This window comes from Culex quinquefasciatus, chromosome 2, assembly GCF_015732765.1.
Source record: "Culex quinquefasciatus strain JHB chromosome 2, VPISU_Cqui_1.0_pri_paternal, whole genome shotgun sequence".
Lineage (NCBI taxonomy): Eukaryota > Metazoa > Arthropoda > Insecta > Diptera > Culicidae > Culex > Culex quinquefasciatus.
The window spans coordinates 183107493-183134341 of NC_051862.1; positions in this window are offsets into that span (position 1 = coordinate 183107493).

Sequence of the window (26849 nt, forward strand, 5' to 3'; positions counted from 1 at the left end):
CGAATACACCCAAATCTCGGAGCGTATGATGGTGTGTCCTCACGCTTCTTCCTTCCCTGTCGATTCAGAATTGTGTTGTTGTTCGAACACTCAGTGTTCAAATTCAACCCAATTACGAATCATCTCTGCGATCCGGCTTTACGCAGTAGGCCTGGCCGCTTTAACGCTTGTGATGTTTCAATGCATTCCGATGCAATGGCGTACTACAAATGTTAATAAATGACAAGAAGTGTGCTAGGCGTCATCTAACCTAAGGCACTCTCCAGGATCCCTTCGAAAGATTGACTGTGCTAGGGTCTGATTAGATTAGATTAGATTAGTTTCAATTATTTTTAATGCAACACTTTGATTTTCTTGTACTCAGTTATAAACAAAATGCGCATGTTGAGTTCCAAGTAAGAGATTATTATTATCGTTGATTATTTGTTACAAAAGTTAAACTGTCAGTGACTTTTTTCGATTTGCAATAGCAGTGATTACTATTTATAATCTTTTTATGTATCTCGTAATTTTTTCCTCAAAAATTATTTAACTTAAAACTTCCAAGAAATATGCTATCGGGGTTAAAGATGACTGTGTGTGTACTTTTTTCAGATATAACTGGATGAAATTTGGTCAAATTTGAATTGAAAAGGCACATAAATATAGACAAAAGGAAGCATTCAAGAATTAATAAATCAATTAAAAATATAAGATGTTTGGTAGATTAAGCTGTTCAAAAGGAAATACTGAACAATTAAAAAACATATTTTTTGTTAAATTTAAGATAGCTCCGGCTCCGACTCCGACTCCGGGTTATCAGAAATCTTCGGCTCCGACTCCGACTCCGACTCCAGCTCTTAAAATTTAGCCGACTCCGGCTCCGACTCCGACTCCAGCTGTTCGAGTTTTGACGACTCCGACTCCGACTCCGACTCCAGGTCCCCAAAAAGACCTGACTCCACCGACTCCGGCTCCGACTCTGACTCCGACTCCACAGCCCTGGTTTTCACAAATTAATTTGGAATTTTTCGATACAAGAAAAAAACTTGTGATTTTTTTTTTGAATAAAATGCACCGTTTTCGAGTTAAAGCCACTTTTTGATAATTTTCTTTTTTTTTACAAAAAGTCCAATAAGGCCGTTGTAAATATTTTTGAAGATTATGTCCCTCGGCTCTGACCAAAGTCGAGGGGGGGGGGGGCAAACAAATCAAAAAAAAAAAAAAATATAAAAATTGCAATTACAAGCCTAGGTTTCAAAATTTGGATGAAAAAGGTGTTTCAAAATGCATTTTACAGGCGTACTGTTGCTTTCCAATCATTAGTTTTAAAAATATCAAGATATTGACGGAATTTTTTTTTTCGAAAAGAAAAACTTTCCGTGGGACTGTAAATTGGTATTTTATGAAAATTTAAAAATGTTTTCATATGAGTTTAAACATGCTAAATATGATTATAAACGCGAGAAAATGCATTTAAACTGGTTTTCAGTTGATTTAACTATAATTTTCATTAAAATTTTGAAGTTTTTCGAACAAATATTTTTTTCCTCTGATTGTTCAGGCGAATTTTGAAGGGGGGAGGGCGACATAAACTTTGAACAATTATTTGCAACGGTCTAAAGAAAATAAAACAAAATTGAAAAGCTAACGAAATAAAAAAAATGAGTTTTTCTAAGTGCTACTTACTTGACACTAAATTTTGAGATGATTATATCTTGGAATCTGTTGATCCAATCTTAATGTGTGAAAAATTTCCTACCTTTTAGAATGGTAGTTTTTGCATAAAGTCGCAAAAAAAATCGAGTCGTACGTCCAACGAGTTGAGCATGAGCATGAGCATGAGCATGAGAGACCACCCATGGTTGTCCTTCTCCGTTGCTGAACAGGACCGTAATATCCCATCAGCACAACCGGTCACACGCTTCAACGATCAAATGATGTTTCCCTTATCAACAGCATGCATGAATGCGCTGAAAAGATAAAACATCACGATCATCAAAACTAGAGTCGGTGCGAACAGGAAACAGTCGTTGGCCACCAACGGCGCCCGCCATGTCAGTTTGTAGATCTCGAGGGGATGGGACGGGAATGTTAGTTAGCACAGGCTGCTACCAAGGGTGGGTTCTATACGATATCCACACCCCCGCGTGTGCCGGAAAACTACTTCTACTTGGTATTTTGTTAGTGGGAAAGGGCAATGGCCAGGATTCATCATAGAGGATGATGATGTGGCCCAATAATCAATGAATTTCGTTAAATAAGGTGATGTATTATGTATTCTCAAGGCAAACAATGCGGATGAGACCATTCCCGGTTATTTGGTGTTGAGTTTAGCATAAATGATTCAATCTTAGACAGCCGGCTGTGGAAAGATAGAATCAAAATTATGTGTGTTTAAAAGGTGAAATATTAAACTCAGCGTTACATTTTTACGTAGAGTTGACCTGAGACTATTTATATATTTTAAATTATTATAATATGAGCGACCAATAAATGACTGATAAGTTATGATGTTATCTGAAGGACGTTGAAACAAGATTTGTCGCCACGATTCGCGAAAAACGAATAGTCGAATTGAATGATAATTTATATTTGGCTAACGCAATTTAAAACGAATCTTCCCGTAAAACAATTACAAATCATAGAACAAAGAAACCCGGCTGTGATGTGTATCAAATACATCACTAACGAGAAAAACACACTGACGACGATCGACGAAACCGGAACGCGAAAAAAAAATGCGTCCCGACGGACAGGCACCGCGAAACGGACTGGCTCAGCTCTGCTGTCATCGTGACAACCAGAGCTAGCCGCACCTTCACACTCAGCGCACGCACTCACCCGAAATACACACCGACGACGATCGACGAAACCGGATCGCGAAAAAAAAATGCGTCCCGACGGACAGGCACCGCGAATCGGACTCCGAGTCGTACGTCCAACGAGTTGGATAAATACGACGAGTGCATTTTTTGTAATTGTGAAAACGCTTTTGAAATGGAATTTAATGTCAAGCATCCATGTGTTATGGTAAATTCACCGTTCAAAACAAAACATATTGAAAATTTTCACTTTTTGATGCTACAAAGCACCCGCAGTCGAGCAGTTTTTGACAGTTCGCTCCGTAAGAAATACATTGTAGAAAAAAGCAAAAACTGCTCGAATGGAAGTGCTCCATTGAAAAGTTTTTTTTTAGCACTGGTATTGAAAGGTAATAATGGAGCACCCGCAGTCGAGCAGTTTTTGACAGTTCGCTCCATAAGAAATACATTGTAGAAAAAAGCAAAAACTGCTCGAATGGAAATGCTCCATTTTTCATTCTTTTAATATTTGGTAGAGAAAAGTGTGCCGTTTCGTCGCTCAAGAATGTCAGAAAAAGTGAGTTGTTTCACGATGGAATTGCAGAAACATAGTTTCAGATTTTCAAAATCGATACTTACATTCCAAACCGGTTTTTGTTGATAATTTTATCAGCTTTTCTTATTTATTTTTTTTAGAGATGGAAGAGGTTTTATAAAAACAATTAATTCAAAATTTATGTTATTTTTTAAACAAAACCTTTTAGCTTTAGCTCAAAAGTTGGCACTCTATGTATACTAAGAAGTATAAAAAAATCCAACAAGTCGAAGGGAGTATGTAGAAAATGGCTTATTTGAACCTAAGGAATCGATGGACAACATTTCATCCAAATTTTAAATCGTTTTGTTGAAACCTAGATAAATTCTTTTAAATAAAGTTTTGCATCGTTTTTTTAATTATTCAAATTATTCACACAGCTATCCTTATGCTGCAATAGAATATTTAGTTTGGTTCTTCTACTACAACTTGACTGTAAACATTTCTTTACTTGGTTTTCTCAAAATAAATTAAAGAATCGCTTCTTTTAATGATTTAGATAAAACTATTTTAATTCTAATGAGTTATTTATTTATAAAATAAAAGTTAATTAAATAAAAAAACAACTTTAGAAACTTCTTCGTGATTAAACCATGCTGCTGGCTTTGGTTCAAGATCAGTCTTAAAACTTTTTAAAGTGCGACAACTTTTAAATTCAAATTTTTGCTACACCAAACTAAAGAACATTGGAGGAAAGAATCGTTACTTTTTTACAAGTCTTCCACGGTTTTCACAGTCTCAACCTTTTCGAAAAATCGTTGTTTTATCAAAACTACCATGCGCCTCCATCAAATCTCAGTAAAAATCTTTCATGCACGGAGTTTAACGATCCTCCAACCAAGAGGTCTCCCACCCACAAAGGGTCCGTGCCCGTGAGTTGTGTCGTGACGTGATCTCGGCGTAGTGGGTGGGAAAGGCAGCAAAATGTGCAGCAAAAGGCATCCCCGGTGTACCCGGTATCGAGCTGCTCGAAACTAATATGATAAAGCGCCAGAACAACAGTGTAACGATGTGGGTGAATTGGCGTGTCCGAGGGGGTGAAAGGCCGACCGCGCTGAATGATGCTCGTATTTTTATGGAGACGACATAAAGAGCTGGGCTGGTTGACGTGGGGGTACTCTTCACCATCGCCACCACCTCCTACAATGACATCGCACAGCTAAACACACAAAACTCTTGCTGGTAAAGACACAGGAACAAAAAATGAGAACGAAGCGCCATCTGTTGATTGTGTCAGTACGGTACGTGGTGTATGGATGTGTTATGCAGTGCTTTATGAGGCGGGTATTGATTGCTTGTCCTGGAGCAGGATGCTGCAAGTGTGTGGGTGGGTGTTTGTAAGTGGGTTGTTGGTGTTGGGTTCATGGTTCGATCGTACTTTTTTTTGTTTGCTGCTCGTTATGCACCATGTTGGTTGTTATAAGTTGTTTGCTTTATTATCTTGCTTGTTGTCGTCACAGTACCTCGTGTTTCAAAAGGAAATTTTCCCTCTACAGTTGCATTCAGATAAACAAGATGCGTACATAATTCAAATGAAGATGCAGTAGGGGAAATATACCTATTTCCATCGTACTAAACGGTCGTGTCTGAAAGGTGCTGGATAATCGGGTGTGTTTCTTGAAATTTACTAAACCAAGTACACCAACTTGACTTTTACAAAAAAACTATTGGTTTTTCGTTTACAAGCATTTTACAAAAATATATCCCAATTGTATTCTGGTCTGACGAGAATACATTGGAGCCCACACAATTTCTATTAGCGGCTGAGTTCTTTTTTTCAGTACTCTTTGGTGGCCAGCCTTTGTACTTTATTTGTCTTCGCTTCTCGCTCGGGTTTCGTCAACCTTTGATTAAAATAGGAAAACGTCAACTGACTCAGTTCGTTTGTTTTTTTTTTATAGCGCTTGCTAATTATTTACATGTTTTGGGATTATTTTTCAAGTCAGTTTCATATCTTGAGCACTGTGAGAACGTTAGCGCAAGTGAAAAGATTGCAGTGGCTATTTACTTTCATTAAACGGTTGAGCTCTCACCTCGTGTGTGAATTTGTGTGCAATTAAAGTGATGGGAAATGGTGCCGCAAAATAGAACTTTTATCAAAACTGCATTTGATGTTCAGCAGTTGGAATAGGAGACGGCTGAATTTCATTAACTTTGTATTTTATTATTATTTTTGTGGAGACGAGCCATATTTTTTGAAACAAAATTTGCAGCGGCCTTCATCTAAATTTTATTAGATTTGTTTATTTCGAATGTCACTTTTTGACATGTTAGCGACGATATTTGTAAAAAAGTTATCAAACAGATATTTATTTTTTAATCATCGCACTTGACTGTAAAGTGATCTTTTTTTATTACTTAATATTTCATCAAGATATATGACGATTATAGTTGAAAAATTCTCTTCGTGTTAAATGTGAACTGTCAAACTTTAGCGAGTTTTGACCAGTTCAAATGTCGAAGCCATTTGATAATTTCTGCACCAAAATATCAGAAAGTTTAGCGTTCGTCACCCAGCGATTCCGATTTATGAATCATACTTAAGTCAATGTTCGAACTTGAAATTTAAATTTATCATTTCCTAGCCGTTTTTACACGTGTTGAGGCAACCGAAACTGATTAGCTATTGTTCATCCCGGCGGAACACACCATCAATCCCATCACTTCGGCGTCATTAGTCAAAGTCAAAAGCGCGCGCGTTGAGATATCATATCCACTTCCGAGAAAGTGTGTGAGAGAGAGAACGACTTAGAGCATACGTGAGCATACTGCCAGATCCGGTGAAAAATCCATGAAAAATGTGTTTTCTTATCTCAATATCCCCATCCGAGTGTGATTTTCCAACCGTACCCCCGGGAAATGAGAGTGAGCCCGGGCTGACAAATTGCCATCATAATGTTTTCCCGGTGCAAGGTAGCGAGAAGCTCGTTGTCGGTCCCAAATTGGGCCATTTTCCCAATTTTTCCGCTCAGACAAGCTCAGGCGGCTCAATCACTGCCGCGGCGGGTGGTTTTTGGGTAGTATAAAGAAAACAGAGCAACAGCAGACAAAAGTGAAAAGTTGGCCGCGTCTGCCGAGGAAGCGCGAAGAAACAACCGGAGAGCCATCGTTCATGGGAAAATGGAAACGATCCACCTTCCCCCCCCAACCTTAAACACCCCAGGAAAAAGCGCAACAAAACCGGGAGCAAACCGTTCGTAATTTATCAAAATGGCAGAATAAATCACCTCTTGTGTAAGCATATTTACATCACCATGAGTTGTGCTCGGCGTGAGTGGAGGAGGTTCTCAACAGGGAAACTTCAAGATTTTAATAATTTCAGGTATATAGGTATATTCAGGAATTAATAATATTGAACATTATATAAAATTTATTGATTTAAGAAACAAAAGAGGCAAACAATTAACTAAGCATTTTTAATTGGTTTTCGCAAGGATTTTCTATTGTACACATAATAACATTTCTTTTGTGCAGCTATTAACATTTCAAACCAGCAACGTGTTTTGCCTTCCTCACTGAGGTAAGGCTATAATCCTGCTCTAAAAATGAACTTCGTATAAAAACGTCGTAGACCCACCTTCATGTATACATATCGACTCACAATCGAAAACTGAACAAATGTCTGTGTGTATGTGTGTGTGTGTGTATGTGTGTGTGTATGTGTGTGTGTATGTGTGTGTATGTGTGTGTGTGTATGTATGTATGTGACCAACATGTTTCTCGGCACTGGCTGAACCGATTTGACCCGAACTTGTTGCATTCGACTTGGTTTAGGGTCCCATAGATCGAGTTTAATACAGATTGAAGTTTCGATAAGTAGTTCAAAAGTTATGTATAAAAATGTGTTTTCACATATATTTGGATCTCACTTAACTGTATGTTAACTATGTCTGGATCCACCATCCGACCTATTGTTGGTTAGGTTATTAAAAGACCTTTCCAACGAGTCCAAAACATTGAAGTTCTGGCAACCCTGTCTCGAGATATGGCCTCTTAAGTGATATTGATGTACTTTTTTGAAGCCGGATCTCACTTAAATGTATGTAAACTATGTCCGGATCCACCATCCGACCTATTGTTGGTTAGGTTATCAAAAGACCTTTCCAACGAGTCCAAAACATTGAAGATCTGGCAACCCTGTCTCGAGATATGGCCACTTAAGTGATATTGATATACTTTTTTGAAGCCGGATCTCACTTAAATGTATGTAAACTATGTCCGGATCCACCATCCGACCTATTGTTGGTTAGGTTATTAAAAGACCTTTCCAACGAGTCCAAAACATTGAAGATCTGGCAACCCTGTCTCGAGATATGGCCACTTAAGTGACATTTATGTACTTTTCTGAAGCCGGATCTCACTTAAATGTATGTAAACTATGTCCGGGTCCATCGTCCGACCCATCGTTGGTTATGTTATCAAAAAACCTTTCCAACGAGTCCAAAACATTGAAGATCTGGCAACCCTGTCTCGAGATATGGCCACTTAAGTGATATCGATGTACTTTTTGGAAGCTGGATCTAAAAAATAGATGAAACTTGTGTACAGCCATTGTTGTGAGGAAGGCTCCAACCACATAGGTGGATTAAGTTAGTTTTTTTTCTAGAAATACGAACTTATTTTCGAGTACTAAGATATAACGAGACGAAATATTTCAAATAGGCCGAATTTTTTTGGAAGATAATCATGATAAACTCGTGTGCATAACAAAGCCAGTTTTCTAAAATTAATTTAAAAAATATTCGAGAAATATATATAATTGAAATTTTCATATGAAAAAACTATTTTATATTTTCTTAAAATAATAATTTTGAGATTCGACTCGTCATAATCATCTAGAATAATGTTCTAACTTTCTTTTTTTAAATATAAAACAAATGATTTCTACAACTTTTTGAAACATTTTGACAATAAAACTCTTTTAAAGTTTTATTAGTAGTTTATGCAACAAGTTGCAAAAAAGAGGATTTTTTCAGCACGAGTCGTACATTTATCCAACGAGGTTCACCGAGTTGGATAAATACGACGAGTGATGAAAAAATCAAGTTTGCAAAAAGTTTCATACAATATTTTTTGCAACTCCGAAAACACCCTTTGAACAGAGTTATAGGACAAATGTCCATGCATGGAGTCAATGAATCGTTTAAATCAAAAAAATGTTGAAAAGAACAACTTTTTCAAACAAGTGCTGAAAAGTTCAACTTTTCAGCATCCATTTCAGTGCTGAAAAGTAGAACTTTTCAGCATTTGTTTTGAAAAGGTTTAGTATTTGATTCTGTTATTTTTGGTATAGAAAAGTAGGCTGTTCGTCGTTCGAGAATGACAGAAAAAGTATATAGTTTCACAACGGAATTGCAAAAATTATATTTACTAACATTGCTTTAACGTTGCTTATAATTTGATTTGCTTTTCAAGGCCATTGTAAATGTTAAAAAATATACTTTTTGCAATTCCGTCGTGAAACTACTTACTTTTCCTGTCATTCTTGAACGACGAAATAGCCTACTTTTCTGTACCAAAAATAACAGAATCGAATAGCAATACTTTTCAAAATTAATGCTGAAAAGTAACACTTTTCAACATTTTTTGATTCAAACGATTTATTGACAAAACACATGAAAATTTGACATAAAATTTCACTCAATGGATGTTTTTAGGAATTGCAAACAATGTTGTATGGAACTCGTTGCAAAACTTGATTTTTTCAGCACTCTTCGTATTTATCTAACTTGGTGAACTTCGTTGGATAAATGAACGACTCGTGCTGAAAAAATCCTCTTTTTGCAACTTGTTGCATAAACTACTATGAAAACATTACTACTGCTGAGTAAGTATAGAACCAAGAAGCGATTTGTTGCTGTTGCAAATAATTATTTCTACATATGTTTTTAAAATGACAAATATGCAACTCTCTACCAAAACCGGAAATGGATTTTATTTGTATTTTTGTTTTGGCTCAAACTTTGTGGGGGCCTTACGTATGACCAAAGAAGCTTTTTTGTGTCATTGGTTCACCCATAGAAGTCTCCATACAATTTTGGCAGCTGTTCATACAAAAATGGTACGTAAATATTCAAACAGCTGTAACTTTTGAGTGAATTTTCTGATCAAAGTTGTAGGCATTATTGAGGACTATTGGAAAAAAGACACAAGGAAAAAAATTGCAGATTTTTTAATCAACTTTTTTTCACTGAAACTCAATTTCCCAAAATAATTATTTTTTGATTTTCGAGATTTTTTGATATGTTTTAAGGGACAAAAACCCGCAACTTTTGAGCTATAGCGAAGTATAGTTAAAAATCTGCCCCCGAGCTATGATTTTTTGAAAAAATAGTGATTTTTGGATTTTACAACTAATGGTCCGATTTTCAATGTTAAAACATTCGTGATATTTTCCGATATTTTCGAAAACAATATTTTGAAATTTTTTGAATCAAGACTAACATTTGAAAAGAGCCAAACATTCAATATAACGCGAAAATAATATTTTTAGAAATGGTCACTCGTGGTCACTATTTATAAAAATTGAAAAACTGCAAATATTTCCTCAAAATCAAACTTTCGGTGGCTATATCTTGAAAATGGAGCCCTTTTTCAAAAAAATCTGTCATGTACTTGTCGATTGCAAAATTTGAATTAAAAATTGAGGTTTAAATTGTCTTAAATTTAAATTTATAAATTTAAATTCAAAATTGAGGTCAAATTTTTTTAAGTAAAATTTAGATTTTTTCCAAAAATCATTATTTTATCAAAAATTTATAACTTGGTGGCAGATTTTTTGACCAAACTTCTCTAAGCCTCAAAAGTTGCGGTTTTTTGTTCCCTAAAACATATCAAATAATCTCAAAAATCAAGGAAACTCAAAAAATCGGCAATTTTTTTTCGTGTATCTATTTTTTCTCAATAGTCCTCAACAATACCTACAACATTGCCGAAGACTCAAAATTGATCAGAAAATTCACTCAGCTGTTAGAAAATCTACGTATCATTTTTGTATGAACAGCTGCCAAAATTGTATGGAGACTTGTATGGGTGAACCAATGACACAAAAAAGCTTCTTTGGTCGAAGGGAAGTCCCCATAAAGTTTGAGCCAAATAAAAAAATATAAAAAAATAAAAATGGTTGAAATCGGTCGATTTCGTAGAGAATTGCTCAATAATATTGCTTGAATTCAAATCTGGAATGTAATTTCCTTAAAAAAAAACTTATAAAAAGTTTAATAAGCCATTAGGCCAATTCAAGTTTTATTTAATGGTTTTGTCCTGCCCCCTTTAGCATCCCAAAAAAAAATCTGATACCGTCCATATTCAATTGTCCTAAGTCGATTGTCCCCCTCCTTCAAAATTGGCCCGAAAAAAAAAAAAAAATATTTTTTTCAAAAAACATCAAAATTTAAATGGAAAGTGCAAGAAGCTGACATCAATTTAAAATGCCTTCCTCAACGTTTAGAATCAGTTTTAGTATGTTTAAATTGGTTTTGTGGCGGCTTTGTGGTTAAACGCTGTTGCGGCGGGATGCTCGTGCAAGCGGGAATGATTGATAAAAGGAGAATGTCAAACGCGACTGTGTAAACCAGAGTTCCCAAATGAACCGGTTAGGCTAGGTTCACCTATAAACTTGGTTCGGCTTAAGCCTCCCTTTGTGGTTCAATCCTGGTTCAGTGAACCATGAACCATGGCTTAAGCCAGGCTAATAAATACCATAGGAATAATGCACTGTGTAACAAATCTTATAGTGTATCAATGTTACAATGTAACATTTATTACACCGTAACATTCGTTACACCGCATCATTCGTTACACCGTAACATTGTTATACCGTAACATTGTTACACCGTAACATTGTTACACCGTAACATTGTTACACCGTAACATTGTTACACCGTATTATGATTACACCGTAACATTGTTGCACCTCAAAATTCGTTACACCGTAACATTGTTACACCGAAACATTGTCACACCGTAACATTGTTACACCGTAACATTGTTACACCGTAACATTGTTACACCGCAACATTCGTTACACCGTAACATTGTTACACCGTAACGTTGTTACACCGTAACATTGTTACACCGTAACATTGTTACACCGTAACATTGTTACACCGTAACATTGTTACACCGTAACATGGTTACACCACAACATTCTTTGCATCGTAGCTATCATTACACCGTGACATTCCTTACTCCGTAATAATGTTACGGTGTAATACTGTTACGGTGTAACAATGTTACGGTTTGAGCATACTACGGTGTAACATAGCTTGCCTTTTAGCCTAACATTCTTTGATCAGGTTCAAGCCAGGTTCAAGCCTGGTTCAAGCCAATGGTTCATTCTGGCTAGCCTCGCCTGGTTTGAACCAAATGAACCATGGCTCACGGCACTCAGTGAGCCTGAGCCGACGATGCTTGCCGACGTGTGGTGTGAACCTGAACCAGAAAAATGAACCTAGCCTAGCCGATGGCTTAGGCTCGTGGGAACACTGGTGTAAACACAAAACTGTGTTCGGCTCAAGGTTCGTCTACTTTCGGCACTGAGAATATCAACACAGAAAGAAAATCATTTGTATTTGGGGCATGAGTATTCAGGGCTGGTGATTGTAGTTGCTCATAGTATGATAGTTTTGCAACACTGAAATTGCACTGCAATGTTTGTCTCTTTTTACTACAACAAGTTGAATGTGTTTCTTGAAATTAAGTTTTATTTTTGCTAGCCCCTACCATTTATTATCAATCACTTCTGAGCGCAGCAATGCAATAGAGTTATCTACGTGCGCATGTATTGCGTGTACGTACACGAAAAAAAGTGAGGTTAAATTTTGTACCAGCCAGCAAAACAAATGGTGTGCTAGTGTGTGTGAGATCGGGCTTAGATAGCTCTATGGTGTTATTCATTATGTTTTTAAGTTTCGGAAACAGTGAAAGGGTGCGAAAATTTCTGTATATATGATCATATTTTGTAAACTATCCTTTAAGCTTCAGTTCAAAAAAGTTTTTGTTAGAAATTTTATGCACTTTTCGAAAATCTAATTGGACGGGACAGAGACAAAAGCTTGGGGTTAAATATAATTACCTGGGAAATAAATGAGAAAAATGTGATGTGTTCTATTTTGTAGACAAATACTACTGATAACTGACTAAATGATGGTCACCATAATTTGTTGCTTAAAAAGTTTGGCACAAAGTAATCATTTTACGCAAAATCTAATTTTCGGTTTAAATTTTAAGTAAATTATGGAACACGAGCTAATTTTCAATGATTGATCTACCAATCCATTTATCCGTCCATACCACGTGCAGGTTGACTGTCCGGGAATATATATATTTCCCGGACGTGTTTCCGTCGCATCCGTGGGGCCTCACGGGCGTTGACAAGGCGGGATGATGCCAGCCAACCGGTTCAAACAGCTCCCGGCGATTGCGGCCACCACTCTTCTAGCGCGCCAAGGATAATATATTTACTTTTATTATCAACAACGTCATAAAATATGAATAATCACATTTTACACGCCATTCCGGCGGGGTTTCTAGCTCTGCTGCTGGCTGGCGATGTTTTTGAGCTTGATCTCGCGAATGGAACAATTCACGTGTAGAATAACAATTGCAGCCTTAAAAGTGGGATCATGTCTGAGCTTCAATGTAGGAGAAACAGAAGATTAGGATTTATACGGTGGATAGGAATAACCTAAAAATAAAAGCAATATGATGGATAAAAAAAAGATATCTTTAAAACGGTGACGTTATCAAAGTTATTCAAAGGAATAAATCGTGGAAATTTTTTTTTAAACTAAAGATACTCCGCCACAGTCCTGACTTTCAATTGAATTTCTTGTCTGCGATATTGTTGGAACTTGATGTTCCATTGAATCTGAAAAAAAAGTAAACATTTAAAAGCTATGGCTACTGAATACAACAGCTTTTCCTCCCTTTTAAGCCCATTACTTTAGCCCTAAAAAGCATTCATTTTTTACCCCCGATGAGCAAGCACATCGAAACAAGCGACCACTTTTTCCAAGGGGGTTGGGTTTGAAAAATAAAAAGCCTTATCATTGTGCACCCCAGGGAATACTCCCGTGGCTTTTTCCATCATACCCTTTTCCCGGATTCTTTTTTTTTATTTTGGGATACCACACATTCCACCAAAGTAAAAAACGAGTTAATAATTTATTTTCGTTTTTCCAGCGCCAAATTCCCACCCCCCAGAATGACCAATCCTCGCAAATACCACAAAACATGGTTCAAAATACTCGTTTTTTTCCTCCCTTGCGCACCCGGAGAGTTCATCATCTTTACCGTGGGACATTTGCGGTGTGTGGCCTGGAGCTAACAACACGAAAAAAAAAATCTGGTCACCTCACGGATGGTTTTTGTCTTTCCCAGCGGGAGCATTTTTTTGTTTGGTTTCGACCCGCGGACCGCCGCCGCGCGCCACAGGAAACCGCAATGAATCACAGCCGAAAACGGTGCACGACGGTGCGGACTCGAGAAATTAATATAATTAATGGTTAATTTCTGGAAAACGACAGAGAGTCGTGGTTGGGAGGAAAAAGTTTTTTTTTGTTCTGGCTGGGTTCACCGGAATTATCGGTCAGACAGAGACATTCTGCGAATGGTTTTGGGAGGGCAGTGGTTGCGGTTATTCATGAATTTTATAAGATTAAAGTTTTTGGAAAGATAAAAAAGCTTATCAGATCAAAACAAACACTTTTAACTTTTTTTTACAATACCGCATAATTTAAATGACAAAAACCAGAAACAAGGAAAGGGATTCGGAAGACGGTAAGTTTTGACGTTCCACTTTTTTAAGGGGACAAGGGAAAATCTCCACGGTGTCCCAAAGAAAGTTTCGCTTGGAGTTGGACGGTTTTTGGGAAGGTGAAAGGTCTAGGATACGCTCTAAGTAAACGTTGCGACCATTGGCATAGTGTGTTTAAGGGTTTAATGTTGAGCATTAAGCAATCGGATGCTGCTGCCGAGACGATTCCCGTTTAAATTATTAGCTTAACTGATCCGTTGTTAAGATTTTTATGTAGTGATTCTACTAACTTTAACGAATATAGAATGCATGCGAGTCCCGATCATAAATCAAACACAAGAAAATACAAAAAATCAACCACGTGGCCTGGCTTCTTCCACAAAACTCGGGTCCCTTTTTAGACAATTATCAATCCTGAATATTCATGCCCCAAAAACAACATGCCCAAAAAAATGTCATTTCACGTTTGACATTTTCCTTTTCTCTCTCATTCCCGCTTGCAAGATCATTCAACCGCAACAGCATTTAAACACAAAAGCTGCCACAAATTTCGCAAGCGCAGTTTTACGGGACATCATGTGTGGTCGACTTCTAATCGCCGTCTCGTGTTCTTTCATTACAGTTTTCGGAGAGATTGAGAGACTCAGCGGTGAGAGAGCATAGTCGAGGAAAAGGGGAGGAGTGATAGTGAGAGAATGCCGTCGCTGGGAATCACGAGACACAAAAAGAGATCTCACAAGCTTTAGTGACGGTCGTTATCCTTTCTGATGTTTTGGTGCAGAGATCATCAAATGATAGCGGCGTTGAAAATCGGTGTAAAGAGAATTTTTGTTTTTTTTTCGATGAAATTTATTTATGAAATATTTTATTTGCAAAGGTAGTAGGAAAGCAAAACGTAAAATAGTGCAAAATCAGATTGAATCATCGGATCAAGGTCAATTTTGCAGCCTAAGCTCGTACGTGGCCGGGACTATAACATGAGGAAAAAATACAGATTAAATTGTGAATCAATAATTGAGGCAATTGCCGAAAGTTCGGCCTTCTCCATTTTTAGGGGATATTTTTTTATGATAAATTCAAATTTCAAGTCAGAATTATAGGGGCTGAGAAACCCCCAACCACGAAATTAACCACATATTTGCAAAAACACGGATACCACACAATCTCTACCAGAAAAAAAATCTGCAGGAATTCGGAGTTTGCGGCTGGCTTTAAATTGATTGCATCTTTATTTGTTTTTTTCTCTCTTTTTGTCATTTTTAGTTGTATAATTTAAAGAATATTTGAAATTTCTCAAGAGTTATTAATAAAAAATAAAAAGTTCATACTGCGCCATTGAACTGTAGAACTGTAAAACTAAATTTGATGTTAAATTTTGTGAGGATGGATCTTGTATCATCTCTTCCTAATGTCCTAAAAGGCAATTTTTTAATTATTTCACCAATAAGGAGTTCTCTACGGAATCGGTCTTTTTTCTTCAATTTTAATTTTTGTAGGTTTTAATCCGGCTGAAACTTTTTTGGTGCCTTCGGTATGCCCAAAGAAGCCATTTTGCATCATTAGTTCGTTCATATAATTTTCCATACAAATTTGGCAGCTGTCCATAAAAAATAATATGTGAATATTCAAAAATCTGTATCTTTGAAGGAATTTTTTGATAGATTTGGTGTCTTCGGCTAAGTTGTAGGTAAGGATATGGACTCACTGAAAAAAATACAAGTTAAAAAAAATTGGTGATTTTTTATTTCACTTTTTGGCACTAAAACTTGATTAGCAAAAAAAGACTATTTTTAATTTTTTTATTTTTTGATATGTTTTAGAGGACATCAAATGCAAACTTTTCTGAAATTTCCAGAATGGGCAAAAATCTTTGATGGAATTATGATTGTTTGAATCAACTAACATTTCAAAAGGGCGTAATATTGATTGTTTGGCCCGTTTGAAATTTTAGTCTTGATTTTAAATTTTAGAAAATATTTTTGTTCGAAAAGAATCGATTTTAAGAATGCTTTATATTTTAACATTGTAAATCGGACCATTAGTTGCTGAGATATCGACTTTAGAAAATGGTGGGTTGTTTGGGTGAGACTTAGAAAACATAAATTTTCCTGTTTTTTAACCTTTGCATGGCAATATCTCAGCAACTAAGGGTCGTATCAACAAAGTCCGAAGAAGCAAAATATAGAAAATGTTCTCAGCTTTTCAAATTTTTTTTTTAAGTGGGGCGAACTTGGGCACTAATTTTAAAAAATGAAAAACTGCGACAATTTTCAAAAAAGTTTAACTTGAAAACGGTGCACTTTATCAAAAATTCACTGAAATACATTTTGATTGCAAAATCGCTCTTACATCGAAAAATGAAGTTGAAAAATTTTTGCGACTAATATTTTATTTTTTTTTAAATCTGTATTGATTCAAAAAATCATAACTCGGTCAAAAATGATTTGTCCATTCTGTAAATTTCTGAAAAGTTGGCATTTGATGTCCTCTAAAACATAAAAAAAAAAATTAAAAATAGTGTTTTTTTGCAAATCAAGTTTTAGTGACAAAAAGTGAAATTAAAAATCACCAAATTTTGTTTTACCTTGTATCATTTTTTTCAGTGTAGTCATTATCCATACCTACAACTTTGCCGAAGACACCAAATCGATCAAAAAATTGCTTCAAAAGATACAGATTATTTAATTTTCACATGTCATTTTTGTATGGACAGCTGCCAAATTTGTATGGAAAATTATATGAACGAACCAATGATGCAAAATGGCTTCTTTGGGCATACCGAAGGCACCAAAAAAGTTTCAGCCGGATTAAAAAATACAAAAAAAAATGAGTGACTGAAATCTCAATTGCTCCAACACAAGACTCTGCTTGGGTCATAATACTTTTAAATTTTGGTTGATGCAAAAGAAAATGAACACTTTTGTCCTTTTCATATATCCGTGAATCACCATAATGTCCATATAAAGGACTTATATTTATTGCAATTCGCAATAAATTAAAGCTTGCTTAATGTGCAAAACATGAAACTAATTTCCAAAGTTCAGCCACCCCTGCGTCGGCACCCAGTTTAGCAGCTTCCGTCGTCCCTTAAAATCAGACAAACCATTGGTTCCCCAGCAAAGAGTCGACCACATCCACCACTAACAGACTCAGACCGCGCGGCCAGTGCGCATTGGATGGTTGCGGGACACCTACCAAGAATTGGCATCAACAGTCTCTAACTAACTCACGACGACTTTCTGGACACAGTGAAAACAGTGTTTTGATGTAAAAATATTTGAATTTTTTTGATTAAAAATAATATTGTTGAGTCGAATGAGATTTTATTTAAATTTGTTTTTTTCCATTCGACTACCATTTCTAACAGTGCGTTGAACGTTCAACGGCACACAGGAATGGGGACAGAACATAATGAACTCCGAGGTAGCCAAAGGTACGGTTCGTTTGCTAGCAATGTCCTGGTGCAAAACAAACGAAAAAAATAGTAAAAAAACCTCGAAATTGGAAGGAAGGATTCCACCTAGACGATGCAAACGGAAAACAAACATAATTTCACTTGATTTGTGACAGACCTCATGCGGAGCTTTTGCGGTTCTTGGTGAATGGGACTTTTCGGACAGTTTTTGGCACCAATTGTGAGGGGCAAGCTTTGTGAAAAATATATCACGACTTCAGTGTGTTTTTTCGTTAGTGACGGTGGATTTTTTGAATCGTTAGCTTGATATGGAATGGTGCAAGCTACGAAACTAGAGAATTTTCAACTAATTTTCGTTTTTTTCTCAGTTTAGTTTTATGAAAATCTGAAACGATAATATTTTTCAGAAATTTCTTTAAAGTTGCGGAAATTCTTTAGAGCAAAAATCGACTTATTGTAAGCACTAAGCACCAAATCAAGCCATGAAATGAGCGTTCCTCTGGGAATGAAGCAAGTCTTGATCGAAAAATTCCAGCAAAAATATTCCACCCATTTGCCAGACATAATTGAATCAAAATGAGTGCTTTCTTGGGACTGTAGTGAGGCAAGAAAGCCGGTTTTGGCCCACAACGAGGTGGGAGCTGAATGGAATGCTTCTGGGGGTGGAAAATTCTTATGGAAAAACTAGAAAGGGGCATTCCACCGGTGTGCTTAACATTGGGAACCATTTTTTTGGGAGGTCCCTAAACTGGTTATCATTCGGACAAGGTGGGACGAATCTTACAACCGATTTTGGGTTTCTGTGGGAAATTCTCAGACATTCATTAAGGCACAGGCACTGATGGGATGTTTGGGTTTAACATGCCTTTCAGTTGAAGTAATTTCCACGAGCTCAAACAATTTGGCTTAGAGTGCTGCTTTGATATTGAGGCGCTAGAATTACAATGGAAATTTTCTTTTCCACTGAAATCGAGAACAGCACTTGAAACTGTTGTCCGATCAATCAGGAAATTTAATATCTCCTAGCATCATAGCCGGTGGCAAGCCTTCCGGAGGCCGTTCGAAGAAAAGTTCGTTCAAGAAACACAGTTGCTGCTTGAGTCCATCAAGTTTCACGAACTTTGATCACCTTTAAAATTTTCTCGTAACGGACTGAGCAATCTTCATTTCATTTAAAGTTGTTCAAAAGTTTTTATTTTTACTTTTTTTATTTTTGAAAGCGACAGTCAATCAGTTATTGGAAATAATTACCGTCAACTGGAGCGAATCAGGACACAAAAAGAACAAAGAAAACATTGTTTTTTTCTTAACTTTAAAATTAAAAAAAAATTGAACACATTTATTTTATGTAGCTTTTATTGCCCCGAGTAGACGGAAATAACGTGGGAATAACATTTTTTGATATTTGAAAATACTAGGCCAATAACATTTTATGTTATTCATAACAAAATTTGTTATTCGCTGTTATGACTTTTTTGTTATTGAATTGTTATTGTAATAACAGACTAATAACATTTTTGGTTATTCTTCGAACAAATCTTTGTTATTATTTTTTGTTATTTTAACAACTAATCCGATCATCCCAATAACAGTTGAAGTTATTCTTCCATAACAAAAAATGTTATTCCCAACCAATATCAGACCAATAACAAATTTTGATATGATAACTTAAACTGTTATTAAACTCTTATGCAAAAATGGATTTTGCATGAATATTCCATAACAATTTTTGTTATTTTAACAGTATTTGTTATTGAAATGGCATGAATTTTGTTATTACCGTCTGCCCGGGGCGTCATATTTGATTTATTGGTGGTGGTGGTGGTTTATTTTGAAATGCGATGACACGATGTTTATTTTCAGAGAATTTTCAACAGTAATTCAAAATACTTAAATTTCTCACGATATTTTATAACAGACAAAAAAACAAAACCAGCTTTTAAATGATTTCGTTATTAAATTTCTGATCCACATACATTTATTTAGACAAGACATTGTGGAGTATCCAATCACAGTCCGTGATATCCCGGATTTTTATTTTGTGGTAATATTTCATTCAGAAAAAGGATCATCTTTTTGTTATTACAAAAGTGTTATTTCACCTAACATTTGTAAATTCAAACGTGAAAAGAAATGCTAAAATTTTCACAGAATACCGTTTTTAAAAATCCTCCAAATTTAAATAATTTGAAATGGGATGGGAAATTTTGGTTGATTAACCGAAATTGTTCAGAATTATGCAGAATGGCCTTACTCATGGCTGCTGGCTGCCAAAAATGAAGAGTATCAGTTCAGATTTGTCGATTTCGAAGAACCAAATTTCGGTTCTATTGAAATGTACACCCTAAAGATTTGTGTTATTAGCGATATGAAATATGTAGTTAAGAAAGACGACTTGGACCTAACCAAGTCCCAGCACCGAAAAGGACAAAAAAAAAAATTGAAAATAGAATGTTTGGAATATTGACTTGGTCCTAACCTGCACCAAGAAGGACTTGTTAAAAATAAGTTAATTAATAAGAGTATTTTTTACTTTCAAATAAATAGCGTATTATGCATAGTTTTACAACTTTGAAAAAAAAAAATAATTCAAAATGTTGCTTCGTTTAACACCCATATGCAAATTATAAAAAATATGATATTTTGTGAAAATTTTAGAACTTCTTTCCAAAAACTCTAGAAAGCAAAAATATAAATGAAATTTCAAATCGTTTGAAATCAAATTATTAAAATTTGAGTATGTTAAAAACTACAATATTTTAGATTTTTTTTATAAGAATTCATAATTTGAAACTTACTTTATTATCAAAATATTATTTTCTCAATGAAAGCATTGTAAATATCAAGAAATTTGATTGTATTATGTCAATTTAAGAAATATATTAAAGATGAGTTCCCGGACAGACGGTAGTAACAAAAATCATGCCATTTCAATAACAAATACTGTTACAATAACAAAAAGTGTTATAGAATCTTCTTGAAAAATCCATTTTTTTTTCATAACAGTTTAATAACAGTTTATGTTATCCCAACAAAATTCGTTATGGCCTATCTACAATCACTTAGCTTAGAATAGTTAAGTAAAGTAAAACTTAGAAAATGTACACAAAAAAACAACTTTGGAATAACATTTTTTGTTATGGAAGAATACCGCCATTGGGATGATCGGATTAGTTATTAAAATAACAAAAATATTAACAAAGATATGTTCGAAGAATAACTTTAAATGTTATTAATCTGTTATTACAATAACAACTCAATAACTAAAAAAAATCATGACGACGAATAACATACCTTTTTATAAATAACATAAAATGTTATTGGCTTAGTATTTTCAAATATCAAAAAATGTTATTCCCAAGTTATTTCCGTCTGCTCGGGTTATCATCTGTCGAATATGTCGAAAAGATTATCGCCTATAGAATTTTAGAACAAATGATAAAGATAGATTGTCGGTTTTGTCCGAAAACCCGTTTTGTTACAGAGAAATTCCAGCTCAAATCAGGATTTTTTCTGGTACTTGTAGGAGCGCTAGGCCCGGCTCCAGGAGGGCTTTTTGATTGTCCAACCTTTCCACTATGTTGCAGGGAATTCCGTGGCACAACACAGCTTCAAGGCGACAATCGGCGAGTGGACTGTATTCACAACTTTCCTCAAGTGGACTCCTTTGGCCAGGATGCAAGAAAACAGCTTGTTTCACGATGTTAACTTCTATATTTACAAGCTTAAACTGACTTACGGACTAACAAATTCATTTAGTTTTAAAGCATACATTTTCGGCCAAATTTGCCGAATCTTCTTCTTGCAACAAAATTATTCTTCTTCTTTAATCTCCTCTCGGGTGCGCAATCCTTTTCCCTAAACCATGTACACGCCACTTCTTCTTTCCATTCATTTACTTCGTTCATCCCTACTCCCTGTTCTCCTATTGGTCTGTTTGCGCAAGCTGCCTGTTCAGACGCGCTGCGCGTCCTTGAACCTATTGTGTGCTGTGAGATACATGAATGAAATATGTGTGAAAGGGAAAGGACACGAATGGTGAGTTGGTATGCGGTTATTTACATGCTGCTGTTTCCTTTCTTCTTCAATGTGTGGCGTGTATGTGCGGGTACATTTGTGTTGTGTTATGTGCTTAAACAATAGAAGGATTAACTGACACTGTGGAAATGGATGGATTATTCTTGCAAATTTACTCTACCTGACACTGTTAGAAAAATCATATGGGTTGGAAACTATTTCTTTTAAGATTAAAATCATTTCTGGGGCAAATTAAATCTACTTTGGCGTTGGCGCCAACATACTCCCGCCGGGCAGAGATGGAATCTCTGTGACCTTAACCAAATTTGCATTATCAATGATTGGCAGAACAGCAATCTTATGGATCGCCCGCTTGTACACATCTGTGCCGATCTGTACTTCGACCGTACGCACCAAATCATCTTTCCCGGGGAAGGTTTTTGTGATTTTTCCCAACTTCCACATCTGCACGGGCGCATCTTTTTCTTCTAGCAAGACAATCATACCTGGTTTGATGTTGGCGGACTTAACTCGATTCTTACCGCGGGGTTGAAGGGTTTGCAAATAATCGCGATGCCACTTTCTCCAAAACTCATCGCGCAATCGCTGCATGTACTGCCAGCGATTGAGCCGATTTATCTGAACACCTTCACAACTGGGTTCAGGTACGGCGGTCAGAGGACGACCAATCAAAATGTGTCCGGGGGTAAGAATCTCTGAATCATTGGGTTCGGAAGATGTAGCATAGAGAGGACGTGAGTTTAAAATTCCTTCAATCTGAGTCAGAACTGTAGCGTACTCTTCAAAGGACAACTTGGCTTCCTTGAGAGTTCTCTTCAAATGAAATTTGGTGCTTTTAACGGCGGCTTCCCAAATACCACCAAAGTTGGGGGCTTCGGGGGGAATGAACGACCAATTAATTTCACGAGGCTGACAGAACTGAGCGATTTCATCGACTGTGACTTGGGACTTCAACAATTCATAGAGCTCATGTAGCTCGGTTTTCGCTCCGCGGAAATTGGTTCCGTTATCGGAGTGGATTTCTCGGGGAAGTCCTCGACGACCTACGAAGCGTTTCAGAGCTGCGAGAAAAGTATCTGTACTCATATCTGAAACGAGTTCCAAATGTACGGCTCGAGTGACCATACAAACAAACATCGAGATGTAAGCTTTTACGATCTTGGGCTTGTATCGACCTTCCTTGACATAAACTGGACCTGCGTAATCCACACCTGTGACCTCGAACGGCAGAGCTTGGTTGACACGATATGCAGGAAGATTTCCCATCAACTGACTAGCGACCTTCGGGCGAGCCTGAAAACACGTGACGCAACGATGAGTGATTCTGCGAACTGACGACCTTCCATCGATCAGCCAAAATCTGGTCCTCAAAGCAGCGATCAGACTCTTGGGACCTGCATGCAAATTTTCTTCATGGTAAGCGCGAATCAAAAGATCAACTACAGGGTGTTTCGGCAAAATGTAGGGGTGTTTGGAGTGAAACAACAGCGAGGATTGCTGAAGCCGACCTCCAACTCTCAAGACACCGTCCTGGTAGAACGGGTGCAAACCTGCAATCTTCTTGCACGGTTCGTCATTCTGAACACGGTGGATTTCGTCACTGAGTGCTTCGTGCTGAATAATCTTTACGATCAGTTCCAGCGAAGCGCGCAACTCAGGGATCGTTGGGTGAATCATGAACACTCGACAAGACGGATCTTTCTGACGACAATTTTGGATGAAACGCTGCACGTATGCCATCACACGCTGCAGCTTTCTGAACGAACTGAACCTTGTAAACACCGGAAGCTGGTCTTCATTGAACACTGGGGTTGCAATGATCGGACCAAGCTTCAACTCGGGGAGTTCATCATCTGGAATTTCTGGGGGGATTTCCTCATCATACACTTCGATTCTCAGGAAGAATGGGCCTTCCCAGAACTCGGACTTCGACATTAGAGCCTCGGGAAGCATGCCTCTGGAAACAATATCAGCGGGGTTGTCCTTTGACCTGACATATTTCCAAATAAATCCTGCGGTGAGCTCAAGAATCTTGGCAACTCTGTTTCGGACGAACACATCGAGCTTCGCCAAGGACTTCTTAAGCCACGCGAGGACAACCTGACTGTCAGTCCAAAGTACGACTTGGCTTACCTTAAACTTGACAGTCTCGAGAACTCTAATTATCATGCGAGCCAACAATTCACACGCCATCAACTCTTTGCGGTGAATGTTGAGATCTTTCTTGGGCGAACAAACTCTGGATTTGCTGCAGAGGAGGCGAAGTTGAGCTCTACCGTCGGACAAGATGCACCGGACGTAAATGTTTGCACCGTAAGCAACAACGGAAGCGTCGGAAAATCCATGAAGCTCAATCGCGACAGTCGACGGGCTGATAACATAGCGTGGAATCCGAATTTCACTAACCTTGGGGAGGGCTCTACGGAAACACAACCACGACGCCAGAAGATCTCCTTCGACCTTAGCGTCCCATGGCAACTCAATCAACCACAACTTCTGCATGTAAAGCTTCGCAACAACAATCACGGGGATAGAAATCCAATGGGATCAAACAACCTGCCGATTTCAGAGAAAATACTTCGCTTGGTGAATTCGGTGACATCTTTGGAAGACGCACCACGAACATAAATTCGTCAGACTGGGGACACCATGTCAGACCCAGTGCCTTGACGACCTCGTTTCCTTGATCGAGGCACACAAGTTTCTCGCGATCAGATTCGGGAACACTACTCAACACTTCCTGGCAATTCGAGCTCCATTTGTGGACACGAAAACCTCCAGACTCAAGCATCTTTCGAATCTGCCGCTGGACGACTACAGCTTCGTCAGCGGAACTAGCACCGGAAAGGATATCATCGACATAACAATCATCACGAACCACCTCGGCTGCTAGCGGAAACTTCTCTCTTTCATCTTGACACAACTGAACTAGACATCTGGTCGAGAGGAACGGGGCAGCTGCTGTACCGTAAGTTACCGTCTGTAACTCCAGCACGCGAATCGGCTTTGAAGAGTCACTCCTCCACAGAATTCTCTGGAACCTCGTCTGAGACGAGTCGATAAGCACTTGCCGATACATTTTTTCAATATCGGCAGTGAATGCAATGGTGTTTTTACGAAATCTGAGGAGGATACTGAACAAATCACTTTGGACCGGCTTTCCAACGTGGAGAACCTCGTTGAGCGACTTCGCCGTAGCACCTTGCTTGGCCGACGCGTCGAACACTACTCGCAGTTTCGTGGTCGAGCTCGTCGGCCTCAGGACGGCGTGGTGGGGCATGTAGTACCGATGCTGGTCTACATCCTTGGACTCATCAACCTCAAGACAATGACCAAGGGATTCATACTCATCAATGAACTTAGCATACTGCTGCTTCAGACTTGGTTCTCTGTTGAGACGGCGCTCCAACAGCAGAAACCGACGAAGAGCGAGCGAACGGTTGTCTGGCAACCCTGAAACATCTTCACGAAACGGTAATCTAACAACAAATCGACCTGACGGCAAACGACGATGCGTTTCCACGAACAATTTCTCACATTCATCAACATCAGAGGGTGGGGGCGTTGGATCGGCAAGATCCTCGACCTCCCAAAACTTGGAAATCGTTTGATTCAGCACATCCAACGAAGCGTTGTTCGCGATGTGTGAATGGTTCACAGAATTCTCGATTTCGCCGGAAAATACCCAGCCGAAATGAGTTTCGCGCAACTCTGGCAGACCGTCTGCCAGGTGCAGCTGTCCTGACTTAAGCAGGCTGAAAAACATGGAGGCACCAATCAACATATCAATTCTCTCGGGGACATTGAACTCTGGATCCGCAAGTTGGATTCCCACTGGGATCGGCCAGGAGGAAACATCAAACTTCGATCCGGGGATGATTCCAGTCACCTTTGGAACCACCAGACATGTGATACTGGCGGCGAAGGCCGAGTATCTCGAATGAACGGTAACCCTGACTTTTTCCCTAGCATACATCTTTGACCCACCTACACCAGCGATCGGAACGTACAGCGACTCACGAGGGGCCTTCAACTTGTCGGCAATCCGCTCGAGAGAAAGTTCACTTGCGAACCACTATCAAGAAGCGCACGGCAAGGAACGGGATCTCCATCATTCTCGATCAGGACAAGAGCCGTCAGCAACATCACAGTTTTCAAACTCTGGGAATGGTTGGATGAACATGAAGAGTTGAGAGGGTTTGCTGCTGCAGGTTCTGACTCAGTGTAGTGGACGGGGGACTGTTAGGAGATTCTGATTGGGGTGTTGTACGGTTCATTACTTGGAGGCTTGGGGTTGGTCTTACGCTTTGAGCTTTGGAGAAAGAGTCGTTATGGAGCAAGGTGTGGTGTTTCTTGTGGCAAGTCTGACATTTCAGGTTGCTGGAGCAACTAGAAAGTCGATGACCAGCTCGGAGGCAGTTAAAACATAACTTCAACTCACTAACTTTGGCATTGCGCTCCGGAACTGTCATCGCCAGCAACTTCGAACATTCAAAGTGACGGTGATCCGCCCCACAAACCAGACATGATTTGGCGACCTTTGCAGATGTGGCAGTATGGGCTTTTGGGGTTGGTTTGGGGCAAGATGGCTTGGTGTTGCTTTGCTCCTTTGCTGAGCTCAAGACGCGCGAATTTTGGGAACGTTCAAGGACTTGGCACTCGGTTTTCACAAATTGCAATGTTTGGTTAAAGTCTGGCAACTCACCTTGTTTCTGCGTCCTTTCCCACTGCTGTCTAGTACTATCATCTAAGCACCCTACCACTAGCTTGTTAATGATAAGTCCTGACAGCCTGTCGACGACGAGTCCTTGGTACTGCAATCCGGCGACGTGGCGATCACAGGCTTTGGTGAGCGCCTGCAAGTCCTTGTGGCTTCCCTTGGTGATTGGCTTGAGCTGCAACAATCCATCGATGTGCGTATCCACGATGACACGTTGGTTCTCGAACTGCTCGCTGATCTCCTTCCAAACTTGCTCGTAGTTGTTGTCTTGAATCATCTTCGCGGTGATCAACCCAGCTGCATCACCGACCAGGGCTTTGTCGAGGTGATGCAGCTTCATGGCGTCGGAATCGCGGGTGCGACCGACGAGGTCTTCGAACATGGCCTTGAACTTTGGCCAGTTCTCCGTCTGCCCGTCGAAGCTCGGTATCGGTGCTCGAAGAGGTTGCTGTTGCACGATCACTTGAGGCGCTACTCCGTTGGCACCGACTTGGAAGGGGCCAGCGACCGGCTGGTTGAACATCTCCATCAGCTCTTCG